General features: G+C 41.6%; 1 protein-coding gene across 11 annotated transcripts in view; it reads left to right on the top strand.

Moving 5' to 3' along the window:
• The window catches only part of APBB2 (amyloid beta precursor protein binding family B member 2), a 385,290-nt gene that overhangs the window by 136,740 nt on the left and 220,952 nt on the right, over positions 1-27,598 (top strand). For 9 of the 11 annotated variants that reach the window (XM_070791347.1, XM_019962637.2, XM_070791346.1 and 6 more), the window contains one exon: positions 7,560-7,679. The exons of the other annotated variants lie outside the window; for them this stretch is intronic. The gene's annotated coding sequence lies outside the window, so the exon portion shown is untranslated. The remainder of the gene's footprint in view (positions 1-7,559; positions 7,680-27,598) is intronic. 11 annotated transcript variants of the gene reach the window in all.

Raw genomic sequence — 27,598 nt, 5'->3', positions numbered from 1 at the left:
AAAGCTTACTAGAAGTGTTGCTGCCTCCGGAGCAACAGGCAGGAAGTACTTCTGCCCTTAAAACCAAAAATAGATGCTCTTTCTCATTATCATAGCTTAAAAGATCATCTTTTTTAATGAGATGGGTGCATCCCTTGTGGTTTTCACAGATTTAATGATCAGATTATTTAATGCAGAGCTTGGAGAAAAATAGGTCTGGTGAGACAGACAGTGGAAATTTTCCTGAAAGTTAAAGCAACATCAACTTTGTTCTTTTTCTTTCCATAAATCTTTTTACTATTTCTTTTCTCTTTTATTTTTTATTTACTATTTTTCATGGTACTTAAAGAAATTTTCCTGTCTTATGTTAACATGTTAGTACATGTTAACATGTACTAACATGTTACATAATTTTCACTCTACTTTAACTTCAAAAGATCATCACTAAGGAAAAAAAATTATTTGCAAGAAGATTTAGATGTGTCACTATTTAAGTATACTGTATATAGTCTAAGTTGCTGTAGACAACTCTATTGTATGTTAATGTGTTGGCAGTCAGAAGGAGAGAAATGGCTTCTTTACTGATTTTACGAAGTTCTGTTTGTGTTTTGAAAAGTGGAGCAAAGGGAAATAAAGAGAAGAAAGAATAAGGGAAATAAAGATAATGTATATGAAAGTGCCTTGTAAATTGCTAAATAACATAAAGATGGTAGTTACTATTATTGCAGTGACATAACTTCCAGTGAGAAAGCAAAGATTTAATAAAGAAAAATGGGAAAGGGGGAAAAGAAATCATTTGAATTAAGAAAAAGTTAAGAAAAAAAGTGGGAATATCATAATGCTGGGGGGGCAGAGTTTTATAATCTGTTTTTTTTAACCTGAAAATTCAATAATACTTGTACTTACTGTTTAAACAGTAATGTTGAAAACATTTTATTAACAGGGGCTTCCCTATAGCTCAGAGGGTAAAGAATCTGACTGCAATGCAGGAGACGCAGGTTCGATCCCTGGGTCAGGAAGATCCCCTGGAGAAGGAAATGGCAACCCACTCCAGTATTCTTGCCTGGAGAATTCCATGGACAGAGGAGCCTGGCCGGCTACAGTCTATGGGATTGCAAAGAGTCAGACACGACTAAGCAACTAACACATACAAAGAAAGGTTGTTGAAAATAATTTGGGAAGAAGATCTTATCATATGAGGTGGTGAGAGTTGGATAGAAACCACCAGGCAGATGACTTTCTCAGCTCTAAATAAAGATCTATGTGTCATAGGGCATTAGGTACTGTGTTTCCATTTAATTAAGGTTTAATTTACATTTGCTTATACTGTCTAAGCCTTTCATTTGTTGTTCCTCATACCTTTGCAAGATAGGTATCATTAACCCATTTTACAAATGGGTGTAGAAGGCTAATTGACTTGCCTGCAGCTACTTATCTAGTGGCAAAGCCCTCTCTTCTCCAGGTTTTGAGTTTATTTACACATTTCCACAGATACTTCACATCAGAGCAGTTGATTTAGTTGTGTTCCTGGATGTTCAGCTTACTAAATGTCTCTAAAGGAAGTCCTTGTTAAATAACCATGTGTGTGTGTGTGTTACTTAGTCGCTAAATCGTGTCCGACTCTTTGCGACCTTATGGACTGTAGCCCACCAGGCTCCTCTGTCCACGGAATTCTCCAGGCAAGAATACTGGAGTAGGTTGCCATTCCCTTCTCCAGGGGATCTACCCAACTCAGGGATTGAACCCAGGTGTTCTGCATTGCAGGCAGATTCTTTACTACCAAGCCACCTGAGAAGCGTCATGGCAACTGTAGGAGGTAAATATTGCTATTATTTCCATCTTATAATATCCATCTTATGGATGAGCAAACTGAGGCATGGTCACTTACTAATAACACCCCAGGGCACATTTTGGGTTTGGCTATGTTTGTACTAAATGACTTCCTGTGAGTCTTAAGGAATAGGAGTTGAATTCTATAAGAACCAAGGAATAAACAAAAAAGACATCTTGGCTGCCCAAGTATGGGTTCAGAATGTGAACTGTGTCCTTCAGAGCTTATGTGAAACTTGGTATTTTAAGTTTTAGTTCTCTGAGGCTTTTAAATTTTATTTGGTTTCCAAACTCAGCTGACTTGAGGAAGGGAAAGATTGATACTTGAACAGTAATGAAACTCACCTCCTGATAGCAGGGGAGAGGAGATAACCAAACTTGGCAGGCAAAACATCTCCCAAAATGTTGCATTTGTGACCTTTGAGGGGAGGAGCAGACATCCCTCTGTGCCTGGAAAGGTGGTTTTGCCACTGGCCAGACCACTGACCACTGGCGCTTGTCAGTCGGTTACCAGCAGCACCCACATAGAGCCAGCCTTTCATCCTGTCCCTTTGTCCCATCCATTCATCTTCCACTCAGCCTGACTCCACTTAGCCCTAGACCTGGATCTGTGACTCAGATTTCACCTTTGGGTCTCCTTTTCCTTGGTGTTTGAATTTCAGCAGCCTCTTCCTTTTGGTTCCCAGAATGTCCTGTTGCTTTGGTAGGAACTCCCCATCCAGTTCATGCTGGTAGAAATTGAACATCTGCTTAGTATCCACAGGGCTCCCGTCTTTTCCTCAGTCAATATTTCTCATGTTCTAATAGAGCAAGATAATTGATAGTCATATTGATGATTCTGTGCCACCAGAGACTAATCATTTTCTGGACTCTCTGAGAAGGCATTATCTTTTAGGGAAAAAAAAAAAAATCCAATATGATTGAAATGAAACCCGTTTTATTACTTAGATGGGTCGCCCTTTAGCTATTATGAAAATCTTCATCATAATCATATCTTACTCCTTGAGGTTTCTAAAAAGCAGAAATTATACAGTATTATAATGCAGGGTGACACCAGAGAATTATGAGTTACAGAATTTAGCATAAGCAACTTTCTAGTAGCTTGAACCCGCTTTCATAGCAAAAAAGATGTTACATTGAACAAAGCCCTTTAGGAAAATATTTCGCTTACAAATTTGTCTTTTAGGGCAATAGCAGCAAGTACTTAAGTAGAGTGTAGAGTGATTATGTTATCATAAAATAGTTAGAAAGGGAGATAGCAGAACAAGTGCTTGTTGACATAGAATGTTTATTTTGGAGAGAATTCTTGGCATTTTTGCCCCATGTCAGCATAATAAGAATTTGGGGGAGAGAAGGGAAGCGTTAATGTATTTGTTGAGGATTAATGTCCCTGTAGAGAGCATTTGTGTTAGTGAATATATTATGGATAGTATCATAAATATAGTAATTAAAAAGTTGCACACTAAACACTTTGTGTACTGGCATAAATATTCCTTTCCTCTCCTTGGTGGCTTGCATTCAAGTGAATAGTGTATTGTTCATCTTGGTCTCCTGGATTCTTTTTTCTCTTTTTGAATAATTAATGTATTTTTGGCTGTGCAGGCTTTTCTCTAGTTGCTGTGAGCAGGGGCGACTCTCTAGTTGCGGTGCTCTGGTTTCTCATTGCGGTGGCTTCTTGTTGCAGGCTCTAGGGTACTCAGACTTCAGTAGTTGCAGCGCAAGGGCTCAGTAATTGTGGCTTGTGGGCTCCAGAGCACAGGCTCTTTCATTGTGGTCATGGGTTTAGTTGCTCCACAGCATGTGGGATCTTCCTGGAACAGGGATCGAACCCATGTCTCCTGCATTGACAGGTGGATTCTTCACCACTGACCCACCAGGGAAGCCCTGGTCTCCTAGATCCTTAATCAAGAATAGAAAAAAGATGGTAATGTTCTAGATCTGTTTGCTTCTCTATATACTGCTGTTCAAATGGGCAGAAACAGTCAGTGTTCCAGGACCGAGTTACTGAGTGATTTTTTTAACAGTTCAGAAGCACAGAGTGCATACTAACAGACAAAACAACCACCTACAATTCCTTACTCTAGGGAACTTTGTCCTTAAAGTTGTCTCCAGACAATACTACAGTGTGCTTCTTGTCATGTGTGAAATGTGTTCACTGTGATCAGTGATACCTCGGAGCTTATGTGCCGTAAAAGAAGTGAGATGATGAATAATACAAATCCATGTCAGGATCAGAATTTTTAAGGAAGCGAGACTTGATTATCTCATTAGGATCTGTTGCCACAGTGGGTTGAAGCTGAGCGGGTGGCTGTGTGAGTGAGCAGTAGGAGGAGAAGCACCCTGCTGTTAAGAGTAATGATGTTCTGTCCTTCTCACTGAAGGATAACAAAGAAGGCAGATGTAAAGTGGGCAATTTCTATTTCTTTGTGTGCACAAAATGTTTGCACCTACTTATTTTCCCTTTTAAGAGGCATATTGTTTTTCATGATTTCTGAACTCTCTTACTTACACAATATTTATTTATGAGTTCATAAAGAGTTTCTTCTATGGAGAGGAAAGTGAGTGCGATTGAAAGCGATTTGCAGCTTGGCTCTGACATCAGGGTGGGAAAAGAAGGAATAGAAAGAGTAATTCTGTCCTCACCATTTAATTGGCCTCTTTATCTCCTGCTTGTGAGAACTCTTCACTTATATATTGGTTTATTGATTGATTCCATATTTATGGACTGCTTGCTATATTCCCTGTGCCCCAGGGATGCAGAGATGAATGACACAGTCCATAGGCATCTCATGGCTCCGTAACCTTCTCTGTTCTGGCTGACTTTAAGGATAATCATGTGTTTATCTGCAATTCTGATATTCTGTCATCCTCCAACGATGGCCGGTAGATATGGTCACGTAACCAAAACGGACTAGTTCCGGAGCGGCCTTGTGAGATCACAAAGGTTTGCTTTTGTGAGTTTGTGAGATCACAAAGGTTGCTTGGAGAACAGAAAAGCTACTTTATAAGGTGTTTTCCATCGCATTAGACTTTCTAATGAACCTTGCTACACTTGGCATTGTTGGAGCTCTTTTCAAGAGCCAAGCTACTCCACCCACTTCCAGACTTGCCAGAAGCTGAGGTGGGAGCGTGGGCAAGAGACTGGAGCAGGGTGACATCTTAAGGGACATTTCACTAGGAAATCACGGGCAGGTGCCACTGCCAGCGCCAGCCTCCTCCTCTTGCCTTTTCTTTCAGATGCCATGACTTCATTCTCATTAGATTAGTCTGAATGGAAGCATCTTAAGAAGCCTGTAAGATAGTGGGTCGTGGTTTCGCTTAATGAAACTATGTGTAAATCTTTGGAAAACTTGGCGCTGAGATCAAAAATCATTTTAAGAGGTGAATTCATCTGAATCTTTTGCTCGTGTGCTGTTTCTTTTAGTACTAATAGGTTCTGCTGTGGGTGTGCTGATCTTGCAAATGCCCCTTCCTGTCTTGATTTGTACTGGCTATGTTTATTTACCTTAAAACAGGGTTAGGCTACTTTAATTTTAGAGGATAGCCCAATATCAAGATTTTCAGGATCTGTGGCATCAAACCATTTGTGTGTCAACTTATTCTTCGCAAAGAGACATGGCAACTATTTTGTCTACAATGTTGATGTCATTTGGTCCATTGCCTCTAATATCCCACCAATGCTGTTACCTTCAAACTTACCATAACCAGACTTGTTTTATTCCTTTAGTTCTACTATTCTTCTAATGTCAGAGGGTTGTGGATTCCGCTTCCTCTTAAGGTCAGCTCTTTCATTTGTCATCCTAACCCTTTTACCCACCTTCTTTGGGTCATTATCCTGTTCTTATCTCTCCCTCTTGAACGCTCACCCTTTCTCTCTCTACTGATTAGCACCAGTCTCTTCCAACAACTGCTCATTCTCCTTTCTCTTCTCTCACTTGCTCTCTTATCTCTGCCTCCACCACCTCAATGAAACCACCTTCAATCAAGGGGGCCCATGGCTGCTGAAGTGTCAAATCCAAAGCTGTATTTTTCATTTCTTGTCTTTAATCATCTCATTGTCTTCCGTGGTACCTCTCTGACTGTCTTCTTTGGTCTTTTTCACAAGGTCTTTTTCCTCTCCCTATCATTGTGTTCTCTAGGCTTCTGCTTTTAGCACTAAGCCTCCAGTTGTCTCCCTCTACCCATATTCCCTCAGTGATCTCACCTGCTAATCTAATTTCTGCTACTTTCTATGTAATAACCACTTTTATGTTCTGCTCAGGTTTCTTTGCCAACCTTCACACTCAAGAATATCTGGAAGTGCTCACCCAAATCTTCTACATCTCAGTTTCTAATGCACCAAACTAAACCCACTGTCTTCCTTATTAAACTCGTTCATTCACTAGTATTCTTTACCTCTATTGTCGCTGTCATCCACCCACATGGAGTCAAGTACCATGTTGTTCTGCTTTTAGCATCTGGATGTTTCAAGTACTAACTCTTCTCCCCTTTTTCCTTCACCACCTACCTCCATGCCCTAATCTTACCCGTTCCTCTCCTACCTGACAACCAAACTGGCCCTACTGGTCTCCTTGCCTCTGCTCTGCCCTCGGTGAATCCATCCAGAAAGTAATGAATCTGAAACTCAGATCTGATCCCTCAGTGGCTCTCTGCAGCCAGTTCAAAGGTTTTGAATTTGTATACAAGGGTGCGGTCTGGCTCCAGCTTCTTTCCTGGCTTCACCCTGGAGAGTCTAGCAACACTGAGTTATGCTATGTAGTTTCTTACTTCTGCCTTTTCCGTTGTCCGGTCTCCCACTCCCAGCTTGGCTGAGTCCTACTCAGCCTGAGGACATGCTAGGCTCCCTTGTATTTGAAAGTCTTCCCTGCTTCTGTATTTCTGGGCTGCTTGCCATGAATCTGAGTCACTGTGTGCATCCCACTGCCCTTTGGGGATCATTTGTGTGTGTTTCTCGGTCCCAATAGACTTTGCTTTCCTTAAAGACAGAGACAGTGTCTTATCTCTGTAGCTCTCGAGCCTGGCACTGTGCTTCACATATAGGAGGTGTCCAATGAATGATTTTTAAGTGAAAAATTGATAAGGACATTGAATCAATTTGTCTACAAAACTGGGCAAAAGTAATTCATGCAGAGTAGTACCTTTACAAGGGGGCATGAAGTAGGGCTTCTGGGGTCCTGATAATGTTCTGGGTTTTGATCTGGTGTTCAGTTTAAGAAAATTCATTGAGCTGTCCATGTGTGGTATGTGTCGTTTTCTGTATGTTTTACTTCAATGAAAAGTTTTTAAAAATTGGATATTTTTTTTTGCTCAATACAGAAAATCTCATGTCTCCTTTCAAGCTTTTCAAGTTTTTATAGGGTATGAGTTTAGATGTCACAACAAAGAGCCAGGCTAGTGCTATTCCTTGATGTGAAGGAAGAGTGAGATGAGAAAGCGTCAGTGTGGGTGGGGTCATCTCGTTTTCTCAAGAGGGCCAGTGAGGGCCAGCACTGATGGACAGACTTGTGGTCACCTGTACTTCTGTCACACTCAGTAGAGGGCCCACATGCTAATTATCAGCATGCTCTGGGCCTTCCGGCAGTGGCAGGGAGACTTCATCTTGGATGTGACCATGAATAATTCATCAACCTGGTTATCTGGAAATTTGTGGTCATCATTAGCATTTTAATGAAAAAAAAAAAATGCAATCATTATCCTAAATCTTTTATTTTTTTTCTCTTTTTTTTTTTTTTGTCTCCCTCCTATAACAGCTTAACCATCTCAGTCTTTCCTGAGTACTTGGAAACTGCCGGGGTCCCTGACAATGTGCTGACTGGTCGTCGCTATGGGCAGACGGTACCCAGAGGCTCACTGTCATCCAGGCAGCTCATGTACGTATGGGATTTGTCTCTCTCTTTTTTTAACCCCCTTTAATTTTCCGTGTAGAATATAGCAGGGTACTGAACTGGTGAAGGTTTATAAGATATACATGAGAGTATTCAGAAATGCAGGAGAATGGATTGCTCTAGGGTAAGTTTTTAATATTGAATGATGGAAAATGTTACCTAAATTAGGATTTTTATGAATCAGTGGCCCTATAAGACAGACCAGAAGTGTGTATCAGCAGTTTCTCTTTTCTGTTTCAGTATATCCACTTACACATAGGTTTTGTTTTTTTTTCTGATTGTTTGTTGAAGCTTTCCTTTTTCATTGCAATATATAACATTTGAAACAATAGCAATGCCGTAAATTAGAAACACTTCCCAGTGACTTAAAAAATACCTTTGAAATAAAAAAATTCATGGACCTGGAAGAGGTCCTCAGGGTATGTCACTGTTGAATACATGTTGGCGAGAGAGTTCCCAACTCTAATATCTTACCATTCTCCACAGGAGGAAAGTGTTGATTCCCCCAGTGATGACTTACTGTGTCTCACAACAGTTCCCTTTTTCCAGTATTAGTCTTTTGGGAATGTCCACAAATGCAGCCTTTTCCTGTTTGATCCCACTCTGATTAACTTAGTAGAAACATGGTCGTTGCGCATTTAATGATCTCTTATTTCTATAAAGTATAGTCTGTCTCAGACTTATTTTTTGCCCCCTTTAGTCTCTAAACCTTAGGCCAGCTCTTTAGGTATTTACTTTTTTTTTTTTTTGCATCCTTTGGACCTCTGGAGTTTTGGCTTCAAATCAGGGATGTGTTTTGGGCAATTCCTTGGAGTGCTTGTGCTCCCCATCCTTCTGTAGTTATGTTTATTCATAGTCACCCTTAAGCCCCATTTCCTTCTACATTTCCTTTTTTTTTTTTTTTTTGCCTTCATAGAAAAGTTAGAACCACCCTCAACCCTTCCCCCAGACAATTGCTTCTAAAATAAGCCAGGTCATTAGAAGAAGTAGCGGAAGGGAGAGCTGACAGCAGAGTTGGGGCTCAGACCAAGCACACCAGCGTTAAAGCCACTGGGTGGGAGCAATGGCCTTTACACATCCACTTTCGTATCCTTCAAGGGCATCACTGTATTACCCTAAAATTAGCGATTTTCATAGTGAACATAATCAGAAAAAGTTTACCCTTGTGATACTGTAAAATGGAGATTGGCAAAGGGTGGCGCTTGAGTCAAATCCAGCCCATTCCTGTTTTTGTAGGGACTAACAAGGGTTTTTATATTTTTGAATGGCTACCTGCCTAATCTCTGTTTTTGCTTCTTGGCCCTCAGAGCCTAAAATATCTACAATTTGACCTGTTAAGAAAAAATGTTGCCTATCTCTGCCATAGAAATATTTTGAAGGCATGTACTACTATTGAACCATATGAAATTGTTAATATTCAGCTGTTTTTGACCTACAAAAATGCTGATTGCTTATGTGATGGTTTAGTTGCCACATCATGTCTGACTCTGTGACCCCATGGATTATAGCCCACCAGGCTCCTCTGGCCATGGAATTCTCCAGGCAAGAATACTGAAGTAGGTAACCATTCCCTTTTCCAGAGGATCTTCCCCACCCAGGGACTGAACCTAGGTCTCCTGCACTGCAGGCAGATTCTTTACCAACTGAGCCACGAGGGAAGCCTATGATTGCTTATGGTTCAGTCTGATATATTTCGAGGAAATTCTTCCTTTAAAATGGTTAAAATTTTAAAATGTGGGTTCTTGGGGCAGAAGAAGTGAATTACCTTAGGAAATTCACAAGTGTTGACCTGCTCATTTGGGCCAAGCCCAAGAGGGTGTGAGCCAGGCCTCGAGGACCATCAGTGTGCTGGGCCCCGGACTGCTTGCCTGCCCTGGCTCTCTTGCCCTCCCTTCTCTCCCACTCACAGTTGTGGACACTTCCTCCCTTTCTTAAGGAATTGCCATTTAAAAAGTTTCAACAGTATTAGGCACATACGATTATTTCTTTTGGCCTTCTCTCCTTGACTTCCTCTGTTCTCAGCAATGAAAGACATGGATTTTGTTTGTTCTTTTACTCTGTGCCACTCGCTGTATCATGAAATTGCTAGAAATTCTTCGCTTCAAGGGGGATATGCTTTGAAAAGTTCATATTATCATCCTCACTTCACAGATGAGAAAACTGAGGCTTGAAGCAACAGAGTAACTCGACAGGGCGGAGTTGCAGTTTGAGCCCAGATTTACTGCCTTCTGCTTGTGTTCTTTCCTCCCGCCAGACTTTCTAGTGACCTGGTCATCACTTGGGTGATCACTTATTTAGATATTGTCCACTTGTCTGTTCTCCACACCATATCTTTCAGTAATATGGTCTTAGAAGCCTAAAAGATTCAGCATCAAATGATGCTGGTATCTGTCTCAAATCTCCTTTTCTTATCCATTATTTGAACCCAGTAATTACAGGTAATCTGAAGGCCCTAAGAGAGAACTTCAGATAGAAAGAGTATAATAATATAGAAACAGCGCTTTAAAAATCATGCAAGTAATATATGTTTAATATAGAAATTTTTTATTTAATTTTTATTTTATATTGGAAGATAGTTGTTCTACAGTGTTGTGTTAGATTCTGGTGTACAGCAAAGTGAATCAGTTATACATATACATAAATCCATTCTTTTTCAGATTCTTTTCCCATGTAGGTAATTATAGAACATTGCATAGAGTTCCCTGTGCTCTACAGTATTATCTATTTTATATATAGCAGCATGTTCGACTGAAGCAATTTAGCAGCAGCATGTTTGTATTGATTATTTTATATATAGTAGTGTGTATGTGTTCCACTACTCTTGCCTGGAAAATCCCATGGATGGAGGAGCCTGGTGGGCTGCAGTCCATGGGGTCACTAAGAGTCGGACATGACTGAGTGACTTCCCTTTCACTTTTCACTTTCATGCGTTAGAGAAGGAAATGGCAACCCACTCCAGTGTTCTTGCCTGGAGAATCCCAGGGACGGGGGAGCCTGGTGAGCTGCCGTCTATGGGGTCGCACAGAATCGGACACGACTGAAGTGACTTAGCAGCAGCAGCAGTATGTATGTGTTAATCCCAAATTCCTAATTTATCCCTCCCCCGCATCTTTCCCCTTTGGTAACTATAAGTTTGTTTTCTAAGTCTGTGAGTCTGTTCAGTTCAGTTCAGTCACTCAGTCGTGTCCGACTCTTTTCGACCCCATGAATTGCAGCACTGTTTTGTAAATAAGTCATTTGTACCAAATTTTTAGGTTCCATATATAAGTGATATATGATGTTTGTCTTTGTCTGACTAACTTCACTTAGCATGATAGGTTCATCCATGTTGTTGCAAATGGCATTATTTCATTCTTTTTTTTATAGCTGAGTAATGCATGGGTGCTTAGTTGTGTCCAAATCTTTGTGACCCTGTGAATTGCAGTCCACCAGACTCCTCTGTCCATGGAAGTTTCCAGACAAGAATACTGGAGTAGGTTGCCATTTCCTTCTCCAGGGGATGCTCTCAACCCAGGGATCAAACCCCTACCTCTTGCAACTCCTGCATTGGTAGGCAGATTCTTTGCCATTTCGCCAGCTGGGAAGCTCATGGCTGAGTAATATTCCATTGTATATACGCATCATGTCTTCTTTAGCCATTCCTGTGCTGATGGACATTTTTGTTTCCATATCTTGGCTATTGTAAATAGTTCTGCAGTGAACTTTGGGGTGCATGTATCTTTTAGAATTAGGGTTTTCTCTAGTTATATGCCCTGAAGTGGGATTGCTGGATCATATAGTAACTCTGCTGCTGCTGCTACTGCTGCTAAGTCGCTTCGTGTCCGACTCTGTGCAACCCCATAGACGGCAGCCCACCAGGCTCCTCCGCCCATGGGATTCTCCAGGCAAGAACACTGGAGTGGGTTGCCATTGCCTTCTCCGATAGTGACTCTAGTAGCCTTTAAGTCTTCAAAGCTTCAGCTTTCTCCACTGATTCTGATTTCCATTTTCAGTTCTGGCCCAGGGATTTATTTCTCATGATTTTGACTTGTTTTCTTTGTACTTAAAAAGTTGTTAGATCTTATTCAGTTTTTTCATGTATTTGAAATAGGCAGTCTTTTTTTTTTTTGTCATCTTTGCTTACCATATTGACTATAAACTTTACCGCTGCAGTCTGATTAAAGGATTTTTAAGCCTTTTGAATCATCTGATTATAATCCCTATTTCCTTAGAACTTTAAATAGAAGTAGGAGTTAAATAAATATTACTTCAGCGGATGGGTGTTCTGCAGATCCTTTTACTGAGTTGCCTTGTACCTGAGTAACCACACTTGTGTAGTTTAGTGAGCTGCAATCTCAATGATGGACACCTCATTCTTCGTGGAATACCACTTTCCGTGCACAGCTCGAAATCAGTAGGTTAGGCTGTAGATTGTCAGATGTTATGTGAACCAAAGCTGTGAAATTGTTTTATGAGGCCTGTCTCCTAGCAGTATTTTTAGGTTATTTATAAATATGGAAACATATTTCATGTCCTAGTAAGTAAGGGTCTATCTTGACTTTACGAGTAATAAAGAAAGGTTACTTCTATATATTTATCTTTCTCTGAAGAAGAATTGTCCAAACTTCAGTCGTCCAAGTTAAAAATCCTTTCTTTGTAGGTATTTTTCTTTTTTAAAAATCCTTCTCTAATCTGTTTCTTCCAAGCTAGAGATTTGAGGTCTTGTTTTGTTGTCATAAAAAAAAGTTCTCCTTTCACAAGGATGCTGTGGATCTAGTGCTTTCCTCTGCAGGAACAGGGAGAAGGGAATGAAGTAGCCTCATGTCAGGTCTTCAGTGGTAGGAGTCAACATCCTGGAAGGAAGCCCACTTGGCGTCTGTGTTGGTTGCAGAAGGAGACTCTGAAAAACATGGCAGAATAGTTCTTGGAGAGCTGAGTGTGCGTCCCATTTCTCTTTCCAAACACTAGCTTTCTTGCAGCAAGGGGAACCTGTTGGTAGAGTGTGGTGAGTACCTGCATGTCTAGGATAACTGTAGGGGTTCTGAGCAGCCTTTTCCTCACACCCCATGTGAAGAGGATTGGGTTGGTGGGGATGGATAGCCTTCCGGCCAAGTGGGCAGGCTTTGACTCAGGGAGAGATAAGAAGGGTGTGTTATCCTTGGGGAGGTGGCCACAGCACTCTGCTAGGGGAGTAACTGGGTGAAAATGTCCCAGCCAGACTGGGGCATTAAGACCCATCTTATGGGAGCTTCTGGAAAGGAAAGAAGAGAAATAAGCAACTTTATGGGGCAATTTTGAAGCCAAAGCAAATAGAATTGTTTTTCCAGGTTTCTTGGACATTTGCTCATTTGTGCAAATTTGACATTGTTCTTTGGGGAAGTGAACTTGGGTGAACTGAATGACGGTCATGAAAACCAGTGCATAATGAAACCCATAGAATTCTGAAAGGAATGACTTGGTATATATCAGACTCACAAGATAGGTCAGTTTGTTGTTAGCATCTGTACCTTCTAGACCTTCCTTGTATGAGAATGTGGGTGGATGGATGGATAGATAATAGAGTATATAGAAATAGAAACTAGCAAGCTATTTGAATAGTCTGTTAAGAATGTTTTGTTAAAGCTATGTTTAGACTTTTTAGTCATTTTCTCTCTCTCAGTTTTATGGAAAATACTTAAATCCACGGGCTTACTCTTGATTTCTCCTTTGAGTTCTTTCTTGGGACTGTCCAATTATGAGAAGAAAAACAGTTGATCCCCGTCTCTTAGAGTACAAGAACATTCCTCAAAAAGCTTAAGTTACATATTGCTCATTTGGAGTTTGATACCAATAAATCCACCATGACTTGGCTAAATCATGCATATCTGCTACCATCTTATCCTTGTGACTGGGGCTTGGTTAGGGGTAAAGAGGGCTTCCTGAACATCAGCAGATAGAAGAGTTTTTTGTTTTTAAAGTCACTGTTTTTCACGCTGGAGGGTCCAATTTAAGCAAAACTTTGTCACTCAGTTGTGTCCAACTGTTTGCAGCCCCCTGGACTGCAGCCCCCTAGGTTCCTTTGGCCATGGGATTCATCATCCAAGTATACTCGAGTGGGTAGCCATTTACTTCTCCAGGGACTCTTCCAGACCCAAGGATGGAACCTGGGTCTCCCGTGTTATAGGCAGATTCTTTAGCATCTGAGTCACCAAAGTAGACTTCTCTTTTTTTTTTCCTGGTTGAGTGACAGAGTGGAGTTAAGACTGGACAGGTGATCAGAGCCAGTCAACAGATGCACTGATGCTACACCTGCTGTACTCGTAAATGCTGTGCTGGCTTTTCTGGAGGGTTGAGAAGAGTTACATATGGTCCTTAAAGAGTTGATGTTTTCATAGGCAGACATGACTAAAGGTAGTAACTGCATCGGGTAGACTCAAATTGTGTGATGTAGCAATTTAGAGGACAGGAAGGCTAGTAAAGATATGTGTAATCAGTGAAGTTCAAGATCTAAAAATCAAATGTAGAGAACATCTTTCTCCCATCAGACACAAAGGTTTGGGAATAGGTCTGATTCTGATCATGTAGATGGCAGAGCAGCTATGGGATTGCGGGTGCCATGGGTGGCATTTGAAGGGCATGTGAAATGGGATATCGTCACACAGTACAGGTCCATTGGAGTGCATAGCCTGGTGAGAACAAAGCACGTTCATAATAATGCCTATTTTTGTTACTATTGATGACTGACACTTAAATAGCCAGACACTATTCTGAGCACTTCAGGTGTGTTCTTGTAATCCTCCAACAAGTCTCTGTGACATAGATGCTACTGTTATCACTCAGTTACAGACAAGGACACTGAGGCACAGATGAGATAAGTAACTTATTTAAGGTTACATAGTAAGTGGTATAGTTGGGATTTGAACCCCAGAGTCAGGCTCCTGGGTGTGTGCTCTTAACCACTGTGCTGCCTGCTCCAGTCAATGTGAGAGTAGGAAAGGGTTACAAGCAAGAGATGTTATTGGTGAGAGAGAGAATTCCAGGGTCCAGATTGCAGAGGAGCAGGTTCTGAGGATGCCATGTCTGTTTGGTGGCCACATGGAGGTGTTGGGCTTCCCTGGTGGCTCAGTGGTAAAGAATCCACCTGCTAAAGCAGGAGATGCGTTTGATCCCTGGGTCAGGAAGATCCCCTGGAGAAGGGAATGGCAACCCACTCCAGTATTGCCTGGAAAATCCCATGAACAGAGGAGCTTGTGAGGCTACAGTCCATGGGGTTCCAAAGGGTCAGATATGACTGAGTGACTAAACCACCAGCTGGAGTGTTAGCGATGCAGACGGGAGTTAGAGGTCAGCCGCATCAGCCCGTCCTGGAAGCAGGGGCAGAGGAAGCGGTCTGGAGCACTTGCTGGATGCTGGGCTCTGAGGCTACAGCCCTGAATAAGGTGGGTAAGGTCACCGTTCCCTGGGAACTTCCATTCATCCTGGTGATGGAGACAGAGAGTGGAGAAGCTACCTGACAGGGAACATAATTATGGACTGTGGGACATACTGTGGAGGAGTCAGTAGCATGATGGAGAGTTAGTGAGCAGGGCCCACGTGACATGGAGTGACATAGGGAAAGATGTTCCTGGAGAAGTGGCATTTGATCTGTGATCTGAAGGAGGGGATGAGCCTAGCCACATGGATAATGAGAAAAGCCCAGTGCAGGCTGTGGGAGTACGGACAGTTCAAGGGGTGGAAAGGGAGTCTGCGTGGGCCCGGCATAGGGGCGTGGTGGGCTTGGTGGGGTATGAGGATGGGGAAGGAGGCGGGGCTAAAGCAGACTCTAGGGCCTTGGTGAGGGGTTTAGATCATTTCCTCAGAGCAGTGGGAACCCACTGAACATTAAATTGATGGGTGGCCTGGTCCCATGGGAGATCCAGGGGGGTAAACAGATGCACCTGTTTGAGCAGGCAGGGGAAGGGGGGAGGCTGAGAGCAGAGGAGAAGTAAGGTGGGGAAAGAACATTTAGAATGCTTTTCCCTCATCTGGTACCTTGAACATTTGAGCTGCAGCTAATATGGCTTTTCTGGCTAGGGGAAGATGAACCCCACCTGAGATAAAGCTTTTTAGTGTTTGGGTTGTGATCAGGCTTCACAACAGCAAGACTTGATGGCTACATTTTAGCCTTTTCACTGCCAATTTATACCTGCTTACATATAGGGAGAAATTCCAAAGCATACAAACCTAAAGATGAGACAGTTTTTGTTTGTTTGCTTTTATATAGGCCTTGAATTTATAAAATTCAAATTTACTTTATATGTAGTAGACGCTTTTGGTGTGGGGAGCAGAAGACACTTTGGAAATATTGTAATTAATTACCTTCTCTAGTCCATGAATGACTTTCTTGTTTCTGGGATGGAGACTCAAAATGGAGATGCAATTAATTGCTCACTCACTCAGTACCTGTATCCTGCTCCATTTTCACTGTTAGAACCTGGATTTAATTCAGGGTGGTGTGGTGATCAGCCTCAGACACATGCCAGTTCTGACTCCTGACTTCTGAGCATTCCTTGTAGCCAATGTGGCCATGTGACCTAGTCCTGGTCAATGGGACCTGAGAATTATTCCACTGGGATGGGGATGGGATTTTTGAGAAAGACTTACTGTTCTGCTGAAACCTGACAAATGAGCCTGTCCGTACCATCCCTTGCTTTCCTCTGCTTTCTGCCTCAAGTGCTGATAAGACGTGTGAGTGCACAGCAACCCTTATGTCGCCACAAGGTAACAAGCAGAAAGGAAAAGCCAAGAGCTTCACAAAGATACCTGCTCTGACATTGTTCTTGTCGAACCAACACTAGCAGCCCTGAGCCTTCCCACCACTTCCAGTGTGTTGAATCCAATGTTTGTTAGGTTTCTGATACTTGAAGGTGAACTCAGTGCTAACTGAAGCAAATATGAAGATGTGATGTTATAAGCTTTGTCCCGTGCACTGTGACAGCTGTATAACTCCCCTTGATATTCAGTATGACCTTTAGCCTATGGGAAAACAGTTTCTGAAAAGGAAATTTTAACTTCTATTAAAAGTTTGAAAGTGATGAGTTGTGGCCTTAGAAATATAATTTTCAAAATAAATGAACTTGTCTGTGTGAGCCTGCTGCAGCAGGTATCACGGAGCCATACTTCATGGCCAGTATCTTCCTTATGGTCTTTTTTATGATGCTCTTAGTCAGTGTTCTGGTGAACTACATTGTGTGTATTTATGGCTTTGTAGGAAACTATAATAGTACTAGAGGTAATAGCATAAATAGTCTGATTTCTTAAAAGTGTGAAGCTCCAACAGGCTTTATTGGATTTCAGGGTAATGGTCTTATTAAATTCTCTGCTGCTTTTCAAACTTTTTTATGGCTAAGTTCCACCCTGGTGGTTTCAAGAAATTTGGGGGCTGTTCTGTATTTATATGGGGGGAAAAAAAAACACTTCCTCTGGAATTTTCGATTGCTGAATTGAAGGATAGGGGAAATAATTTGGATTTTATTTTTAACTGTCTTGGCCTTTGGGTGTAGCACATTGTTTTCCATGGGGAAAATAGAAATGGCTCTCTGGTATGCATCATGGAGAATAATATAAAGTATAAAATGAAATTGTATTCTAAGCAGTTAGGAAAAAAAGGGACTGTAAATCATTGGGTCGTCAAATTATAACCGGAAAGGAATTTTAGACATCATCTAATAAAATCCCACTCTTTTCATAACCTTAGAACTTGACCTATAACAATTAGTCATTCATTTAAAAAATAATAATACATGTGGTTACCCTGTGCACCCCCTTCTTTAATGAAAGATTTCCCCAAAGAAACAAGGAAACAGTGTTTGTGTAATCCAAGGACCTTCAGAAGAAGGGTTTTTAAGCCATCTGTTCTGACTTCTTCATTTTACAGATAGGAAACTGAAGCCCAGAGAGGACGAAGGTTGTTTCTTTCAGGTGGACTAGAAAGGATTAATAACTCTTGGGCAGGTAGGATCAGGACCATGAAACTTTCTAGACTCTAACATCTTCAGTGTTGTATGTTGGAATCCACATGGCAGATAGATGACCTTGGGTGAGTTTGCTTTTGGGCTCATCCTTAAGGGCTGGTGAGGGCTTGACAGGCACTGGTGGGAGGCAGGGAGTCCCAGGCAGAGCACTGGTAGGAGCCTGGGGGTGGATGATTTCAGGCAGTTTAGGAAAGAGTGCAGAGCCCAGTCTGGCAGCCCTTTGGGGCCAGGCGGTAGAGGAGATCAGGGACAAGTTCAGGCCAGTTTGGGCCAGTGCATGGAGTACCTCGAGAGCCCATCAGTGGAGTGGGGATTGTATTTGGGAGCCAGTGGGGTGCTCTTAAAATAATACTGATGATGATAATAGCTAACACTGACATAGCCCTGACTCTACCACCAGCATTCTGAGTACTTCATCTGCCCTCGCCTGTTTAATTCCCACTAGAAGCCTTTGATATAGGCACTCTCATCTCCATTTTACACTTGAGGAAACTGAGGCACTGGGAGGTTAGATGACTTAACCCAAAGAGACACTGATGGGAGGACGTGATGGAGACAGGATTCAAACCCATGTCTGGCCCTAGAGTCCTACTTTTAATCGCTGGGAATGTGGTCTGGTGGTGATAAAGGGGATGAATTCTATTCAGAAGATGGATCCGTAGCAGGGGGCAGGAGGACTGGAATGAGGGCAGAAGGGCGATCAGGGGATGATTGAAGGCTTCCAGGAGAGTAATAAAAGCTTGGTGTGGAAATGAAAGGAGGAGAATTCCAGGAGAGGAGCTTCTGAGATGGATCAGTGGTGCCAGGTCCCCAATTGCATATGGGGGCTGGGGAGGGACAGAGTCACAGATGACTGAGATATTGCTTGGCTGTCTGCCTAACTGGATCAGGGAGATTGAGAAGGAGATTTGATGGGAAGGTGATGATTTATTTGTGCAGAGCCCTCTTTTCTCACTGGTAAAACTGTCTGGGGAAAAAGATCCCTAAAATGTTAGTGTGTCCAAACAAATGTCAGAGTTTATGTACCCTCCCGAGCTCATCGGTATTAGCCTGGTTTTGGGTTCACAGTAGGTCTAAGCGGTTATTTTTAATTCACTTCGTGACCTTCACAGTTCTGAGGCTGCTTGTCCTCTTCCCAGTGTAATAATATTGGGTGGGAGAACAGGAGAGATGATGGGTGGGGGTCACCTTTGTTTCAGCTTCTCTGGAAGTGATCTTTGCCTTCCGCTTTCCTGTCTGCCCTTAGGTTTTGATGGGAGGGTGGGTCACGGCTGGAGATGGAGGAGGCGGTGGTGTTCCTTTGTGAATGGGCATCCGGAGTTGGGAGGAACGCCCTGTTCTGGTCTCCGTCCACGGGTCAGGGCTGAGAGCAGTGTTCTTTCCTCCTGCTTTCTGAGAAAGGCCATCGTGGCCAGGCAGGTCTTCTCTGAGACCTCTAACTGCAGGTCCCAGCTGAAGGCCCCAGTGCCCCCTTCTGGGGACAGCAGCTGTTGAAAGATCGGTTGCTGATACCCTTATAGGGAAAAAAAAAAAATCCTAAAGTGGATGAAAGAACATGGCAGTTGCCATTTGGCTTTCTGCTTCATCACCGTTTCTGCAGTTTGGGGCGTTTTCTTCTCCTTTTCTTCATCTCCTGCCTCCCTCTCTTCCTCCTCCTTTCCTTCCCTCTATCATTCCTTCATCCTTCTTTCCCCTTCTAATCAGAGGAGTTGCTAATTGTGCTGGGTCAGTAAGTGTGATTGGCATCTATTGTATTTGATTTTGGTTTTCCATCTTGATTTCCCAGGGAAAGGTAACCCTGGCAAGTCAGATAAGCATTGGGTGTATGTGGAATTTATACAGTGTGCACTGTTCAGGGTCTGGCTGTAAGGGGAAGATGAAGGGACCAGAAGACTGGGCTGTCCCTGTCCTCAAGCCCCTTAAAAACCTTACAAAGGCAGGATGCATATGTGAGTTCCAAGTCCAGTCTAGTCATTCATGAAAAGTCCATGCATAGGTTCTCTTGTCTCTCATCTGTAAAATGGAGGAGGTAACATTTGTATCAAAAGGGTGTTGTGTTGCACAAATGGAACAGCATTTCTGAATACTGAGCTCTTCTCTTATCTCTCTGTTCTCATCCAATTAAAGTTTTCTGGATTGTACCTTAGAATGATCCCAAAAATGCTGGAGGGAGACGAGGGAATCTAAGTATTATGTTAAACTGCTTTGTGCATGTTTATTTCACTTCTGTCTGGTAACCATGTTTTTACTGTTCTTATTTTCAAGATGAGCGAGCTGAAGGTCAGAGAGGTTATAAACAAAGCAGCATCACTGCCGGCTTCAGATGTGACCTGGAGCACTTACTCAGTACTTTGCTGCCTGTTAACCTCATCTATGGGCTTCCCAGGTGGCACTAGTGGTAAAGAACCCACCTGCCAGTTCAGGAAACACAAGAGACATAGGTTCAGTCTCTCAGTGGGGAGGATCCCCTCGAGGAGGGCCCGGCAACCCACTCCAATATTTCTGCCTGGAGAACCCCATGGACAGAGGAGCCTGGTGGGCTACAGTCCATAGGGTCACAAAGAATTGGACACGATTGAAGCAGCTTAGCACACACGCATGCTCCTCATCTGTAAAACGGGGGTGATAACAATTTCCTCCTCACTGTGTGGTTTTAAGGATTTAAGTGGTTAATATATTTGTCTTAAAACAATGCCTGGTAAATAGTCAGTGTGATAAAAGTACTAGAAATTACTCAGTTTCCAAATCTCTTCTAAGCCACTCAATGGTGAAATCAAGATTGACTCATATGCATTATGTGTTGAAATGGGATTAAATTACAGTTTTTGAAATGTAGAGCAGATTTGGTTTTCATGGGGAGAGATTGGGGAAGTAATGCTAGAACCATCAGGAAAAGTCCAAAGGAGAGACAGGGAAGGATTTCAAGAATTCAGGGAGAAAGAGAGCTCCATAGATTATGAGGAGACAGGTCAGGAGGAAAGCTCTATGTTGCTTTTGTTTGGCGGGGGGAAAGGAGCCATTTCTTAATGGTTTGGTTAAGACATTCACCTTATCCTGGAACCAGCAGGTGAGTGATCAATAAACTCTGTAAATGGGACCTTTGGAGTCGCTGCTTCACCAGCTTCCTCTTTTCACTTTCTGGAAGAGGCAGTAAGTAGACTATTAAGCTAAGGATTCTACAATCAGTAGATCAGGCTTGGAGCCTGAGCTCTGTAGCTTATTAGCTACATGGTGTTTTGCAAGTTTTCTAACCTTGATGTAGCTCCATGTCCTTTCAAAAAGAGAATACTGGTATTTCTATCTCCTAGGGCTTGTGAGTCTGAGAACAGTAGGGCATGGTATGTATGTGTAGCTCAGAGGAGACCTTCAACAATTGCTGGTTACTTAATGTTAGTTACCCAGTGCTTAATATTATCCTTGGAGCTTTGGTTAGAAATTCAGGCTCATTAGGCAAACCATACATGGTGACATTTAGGGGCACAGCCTGTTCTGGATGAACCCCAGCCAAAACCATAAAAGACCTTGGCTCTTATCACTCTCAGTCAAGAATCTGACATGGAATCTTGAGTTGCCTTTGGGGTATACTTTTATCTGCCTCTCCTTCCCTTCAAAAAAGTGTGTTAGAGCTTAGAAGAGAACAGAAATGGACATAGTCTCTTCTTCTACTGAGTTCAAAATACGTGAACCCTCGTTTCCCTTCTGCTGATTTTGGTGTGTGTGTTGTTGTTGCGTGGGGTCTTTGCTACTGCAAAAGCTGCGGCAGGTGGGGGCTGCGCTAGTCGCAGCGCGTGGGCCCCTCCCTGTGGGGGCTTCTCTCGTTCTGGAGCACGGGCTCTAGGGCTCAGGGGCTCAGCAGTTGCAGCTCTCAGGCTCTAGCGCACACGCTCAGTAGTTGTGGCGTATGGGCTGAGTTGCTCCACAGCCTGTGAAATCTTCCCAGACCAGGGATCAAACCCATGTCCCCTGCATTGCCAGGCGGATTCCCATCCTCTGTACCATCAGGGAAGCCCCTTTCCTCTGATTTTTAATTCGCAACAGTACCCTACAGTGGGACTTTGATGTTCAGCAGTTGAGACAAAATCTCATTATAAACTGATAATTTTGTGCTTATAGTCTTTGTTAAACAGATTTTCCTCGTTACTTCCTTTGTTCTCACTACTGAGGTAGGATATAGGGGAATGAATAATGGGCTTCTCTAAAAAATAAAATAACAGGTGACAAAGTGAACTAGATTCCTCAGAATCACAAGTCAAGATGTCAAATCCCATGTGTCCTGACTCCCTATTCCAGGGTTCTTTCAACAAGGTCACAGCCCCCCTCCAGCCTCGCTCTGGCCTCTGTTAATAGGGCTGCCAGGGTGTTCCACACTGTCTAGAAGGCAGTTAGCCTTGGAATGGCTTCCCTTTCTGATGTAGGCATTACCAAATGACCTGAGTCAGCTCTGTAAGGAAACTTGAAATCCTTTCTTCCAAAACTCACTCATTCTGTTTCAGATGAAATCATTTTCCTTGGCCAATTTAACAAGATCCTTGCTCTTTCGTTTCCTTTAATTATCTTGTTTAAAAAAAAAAAAGAAAAAGAACTGGAGAAGACCATCTGCTTTATGAGGCAGTTCATCTCTTATGTTTTCTCTAATAGATATATGAAGGCCCAGTTAAGCAAATTACGTCTCCATCTCATTCTTGTTTGGGATTGTCCCGTTTGGTGCTTTGCTGTCTCTGCCATCGGCATTTCTCGGGTGCATATTTGGCATGGCTTGGAGTGTGGATTTATGAAAAGATGTTATCTTTGTTCCGTGAACTGCAGGCGCTGTGAGCCATTTCTATATAGTGCCAAACTATCACAACAGGGTTCTTTGCTTTTTTAATCCCTTCCTCTCACCACGAGAAGTTCTATTAACATGTTTTCTGAGATGCAGAGTAAAATCTGTCAAATACAGCATGGAAAGCAGATGGGTGGTGGCTGTCTTCCTTTTCACAAACTCTAAACTTGTCTTCCTTAGTAAAACTTAGCCTTATCACCGTTTACCCCAGAGCCTTCGTTTATGAATAGGAGACATAGGTAGTGCAGGTAGGGGGCTGGGCTGGGCTGCTGCTGCTTTACGTATTTATTTTTAAATGTATATGATATGTGGGTGGCTCAGTGGTAAAGAGTCTGCCCACCAAGCAAGAGACACAAGAGGCATGAGTTCAATCCCTGGATTAGGAAGATCCCCTGGAGTAGGAACTCACTCCAGTATTCTTGCCTGGAAAATTCAGTGGACAGAGGAGCCTGGAGGGTTATAGTCCAGTCCATAGGGTCAACAAAGAGTTGGACACAACTGAGCGACTGAGCACACTCATATATCTTCGTGTACACACTTTATTTCTTTCAAATTGAAGATAACTCTTTTGCTCTGAATATGAAAATGCTTCATACTCATCATAAAAAAATTTACACAAATCAGCAACATATGAAACAGGAGAAGACACTTTCCTAAATCCTGCCACCCAGAGATTACTGCTGTTAACATTTTGATGAACTTGTCTAATCATTCCTTGATGAACTACTTATTAACTTTGCCAGTCTTCTGTACTTACATGAAATTTTATAAAACATTAAGAAGATTAAGTCCTATACAGACTTAACATTAAAAAAAAGGAACACAGTGAACACAGTAATATCTTATAGATTATGAGAAGGTGCCAAAATGGTATGCTTAAAAAAATAAAACTAATACATTATTTCAGAGTAAAAGAGATTATTAAAAAATGATATAAAACATGACAGAACAGCAATTGAATTAGAAAAATCCCAGACAAAATGACAGAGCTCAAAGAATTTGAAATTTTAAAAAATCACTTTAGGAATAAATTCTAAGTTAGGACACAAAATCAAGTAAATACCACAAGTACTGACCTAAGAGAAATCAAAGGTGAGAATTCTAGGGTGAAAAGGAAAAAGAAGTTAAAAATTGAAAGGAAATGAACAAAGAAATAAAATTTGGAAAAAGGTGACAAATATTAAAAATAGGAAAAGAAGATTGACTATACCATAATAGGAAAAGAAAACTGAAGTGAGGGAAAAAATACTGAGTTTCAAGAAAATTTTCCCGAAAAAAGATTTTAAACCACATTTTTAAAAAAGCAAATCATGTATTTTAGGATATCAACCTAGAACAACCAATGCCAAGATATTTTAGTAAAATTACTGGATTAAAATGAAGAGCAAGAAAAGTCCTTTTGACATCTAGAAAAAAAGAGGAAAACAGCAACAGAAAACTAGCTTGTTCTCAGACTTTTTGACCGAAACTCTTCATGTTGGAAGAAAATGGCATAACATTTTAAGGTCTTCTAAGAAAAGACAAAAGCCTGTACTTTAAAAAAAAAAAAAAAAAATTTATCTATTTATTTATTTATTTGGCAGCACCAGGGCTCAGTTGCAGCCTGTGAACTCTGTAACTGTGGCATGTGAGATCTAGTTCCCTGACCAGGAATGAAAACCGGGCCCCCTGTGTCAGCAATGAGGAGTCTTAGTCACTGGACCACCAGGAAGTCCTGTGAGCCTATACTTTTTAAGTTTATCAAAATTGACTTGCACATGTAAAGAACACTGACATTACTTTCAGGCGCAACAAGTGAGAAGAGGAAATAATTGTTCCTATGAACACTTCCTAAGGAATCTCCTGAAGAGTTAATCTCCTGAATAACTGGTGAGATATAACATGAGCCTGAACATCTCAAGATAATAGCTATCAAGGACATTATCAAAGATTATTAGGACCATGTCAAAAGGTCTCAGAAGCCAACTTGAAGAGGCTTCTACTGGCATGGGGCAATTAGAGCTTCAGGAATAAGAATTGCAAATATATTTAAATCTGTGAGGGTCGGTGATAAGAAAAAAAAAATTACTGGTTACCTGAGGTTAATGGGACACCTATTCATTGTCTGAAAAGTAGTCAAGAACCAAATGTGTACTCTGCCTTTCTTATATGAACGGATCACTGGATAACCACAGAATAGGTGAGGGGAAAGTGAAAGTGAAGTTGCTTAGTCGTATCTTTGCGACTCCATGGACGGTAGCCTACCGGGTTCCGTGGTCCATGGGATTTTCCAGGCAAGAATACTGGAGTGGGCTGCCATTTCTTTCTCCAGGGGATCTCCCCAACCCAGGGATCAAACCTGGGTCTCCTGCATTGCAGACAGACACTTTACCATCTGAGCCACTAGGGAAACCCAGGTGAGGGGAGGCATTTCCTAAATTTTTTTCCACCAGCAAATGCCCCGTCAATTTAACAGATTTGGGCACTGAGCGACAATGGCTTCTAACGTTAGAAAATCAGATATCGTGTGTTTCCTAATGAAAGATCATACAACCAAATGGATTGAATCTCAGTTTTTTTCAAGCCTTTGAATCCAGCTGCCAATTTGCAGGAAATTCAGAGGGTTAAGGACATGTTCACCTGCACCATAGATATGCAGCCATCAGAATTCATACTGTGGAAACGCCATAGCTCAAATGCCCAGATTCTCTAAGGATAAATTATAAGATAAAGATGATGGGGGACATAGACTATAACCCACCAGGTTCCTCTGTCCATGGAATTCTCCAGGTGAGAATACTGAAGTAGGTTGCCATTCTCTTCTCCCGGGGATCTTCCCAACACAGGGATTAAATCTAGGTCTCCTACATCGCAAGAGAATTCTTTAAAATCTGAGTCACCAGAAAAGCCCTGATGGGGGATATAGAATCACTTAAAATTACTTAAAATACATGTCACATTTTTTTTTAAAATGGATAAGAATTAACTGTATTGACCAGGGTTGTAACCTTGGGTAATGACATCATTAAAAAAAACACAAGATTGCTATGGCCAAAACTTCCAAAACTATGTTGAATAGTAATGGTGAAAGTGGGCACCCTTGTCTTGTTCCTGACTTTAGAGGAAATGCTTTCAATTTTTCACCATTGAGGATAATGTTTGCTGTGGGTTTGTCATATATAGCTTTTATTATGTTGAGGTATGTTCCTTCTATTCCTGCTTTCTGGAGAGTTTTTATCATAAATGGGTGTTGAATTTTGTCAAAGGCTTTCTCTGCATCTATTGAGATAATCATATGGTTTTTGTTTTTCAATTTGTTAATGTGGTGTATTACATTGATTGATTTGCGGATATTGAAGAATCCTTGCATCCCTGGGATAAAGCCCACTTGGTCATGGTGTATGATCTTTTTAATGTGTTGTTGGATTCTGATTGCTAGAATTTTGTTTAGGATTTTTGCAGAATCAATATAGTGAAAATGAGTATACTACCCAAAGCAAATTATAGATTCAATGCAATCCCTATCAAGCTACCAACAGTATTCTTCACAGAGCTAGAACAAATAATTTCACAATTTGTATGGAAATACAAAAAACCTCGAATAGCCAAAGCGATCTTGAGAAAGAAAAATGGAACTGGAGGAATCAACCTACCTGACTTCAGGCTCTACTACAAAGCCACAGTTATCAAGACAGTATGGTACTGGCACAAAGACAGAAATATAGATCAATGGAACAAAATAGAAAGCCCAGAGATAAATCCACGCACATATGGACACCTTATCTTTGACAAAGGAGGCAAGAATATACAATGGATTAAAGACAATCTCTTTAACAAGTGGTGCTGGGAAATCTGGTCAACCACTTGTAAAAGAATGAAACTAGAACACTTTCTAACACCATATACAAAAATAAACTCAAAACGGATTAAAGATCTCAACGTAAGACCAGAAACTATAAAACTCCTAGAGGAGAACATAGGCAAAACACTCTCTGACATACATCACAGCAGGATCCTCTATGACCCACCTCCCAGAATATTGGAAATAAAAGCAAAAATAAACAAATGGGACCTAATTAAACTTAAAAGCTTCTGCATATCAAAGGAAACTATTAGCAAGGTGAAAAGACAGCCTTCAGAATGGGAGAAAATAATAGCAAATGAAGCAACCGACAAACAACTAATCTCAAAAATATACAAGCAACTCCTACAGCTCAACTCCAGAAAAATAAATGACCCAATCAAAAAATGGGCCAAAGATCTAAATAGACATTTCTCCAAAGAAGACATACAGATGGCTAACAAACACATGAAAAGATGCTCAACATCACTCATTATCAGAGAAATGCAAATCAAAACCACTATGAGATACCATTTCACACCAGTCAGAATGGCTGCGATCCAAAAGTCTACAAATAATAAATGCTGGAGAGGGTGTGGAGAAAAGGGAACCCTCTTACACTGTTGGTGGGAATGCAAACTAGTACAGCCACTATGGAGAACAGTGTGGAGATTCCTTAAAAAACTGGAAATAGAACTGCCTTATGATCCAGCAATCCCACTGCTGGGCATACACACTGAGGAAACCAGAAGGGAAAGAGACACGTGTACCCCAATGTTCATCGCAGCACTGTTTATAATAGCCAGGACATGGAAGCAACCTAGATGTCCATCAGCAGATGAATGGATAAGAAAGCAGTGGTACATATACACAATGGAGTATTACTCAGCCATTAAAAAGAATACATTTGAATCAGTTCTAATGAGGTGGATGAAACTGGAGCCTATTATACAGAGTGAAGTAAGCCAGAAAGAAAAACACCAATACAGTACACTAACGCATATATATGGAATTTAGAAAGATGGTAACGATAACCCTGTATACGAGACAGCAAAAGAGACACTGATGTATAGAACAGGCTTATGGACTCTGTGGGAGAGGGAGAGGGTGGGAAGATTTGGGAGAATGGCATTGAAACATGTGAAATGTCATGTATGAAACGAGATGCCAGTCCAGGTTCAATGCACGATGCTGGATGCTTGGGGCTGGTGCACTGGAAATTTTTTTTTTTTTTATTAAAAAAAAGAAAAAAAAAAAGAATACTGGAGTGGGTTGCCATTTCCTTTTCCAG

Source organism: Bos indicus, chromosome 6, assembly GCF_029378745.1.
Source record: "Bos indicus isolate NIAB-ARS_2022 breed Sahiwal x Tharparkar chromosome 6, NIAB-ARS_B.indTharparkar_mat_pri_1.0, whole genome shotgun sequence".
Lineage (NCBI taxonomy): Eukaryota > Metazoa > Chordata > Mammalia > Artiodactyla > Bovidae > Bos > Bos indicus.
This window is presented reverse-complemented; position numbering and strand designations above follow the sequence as displayed.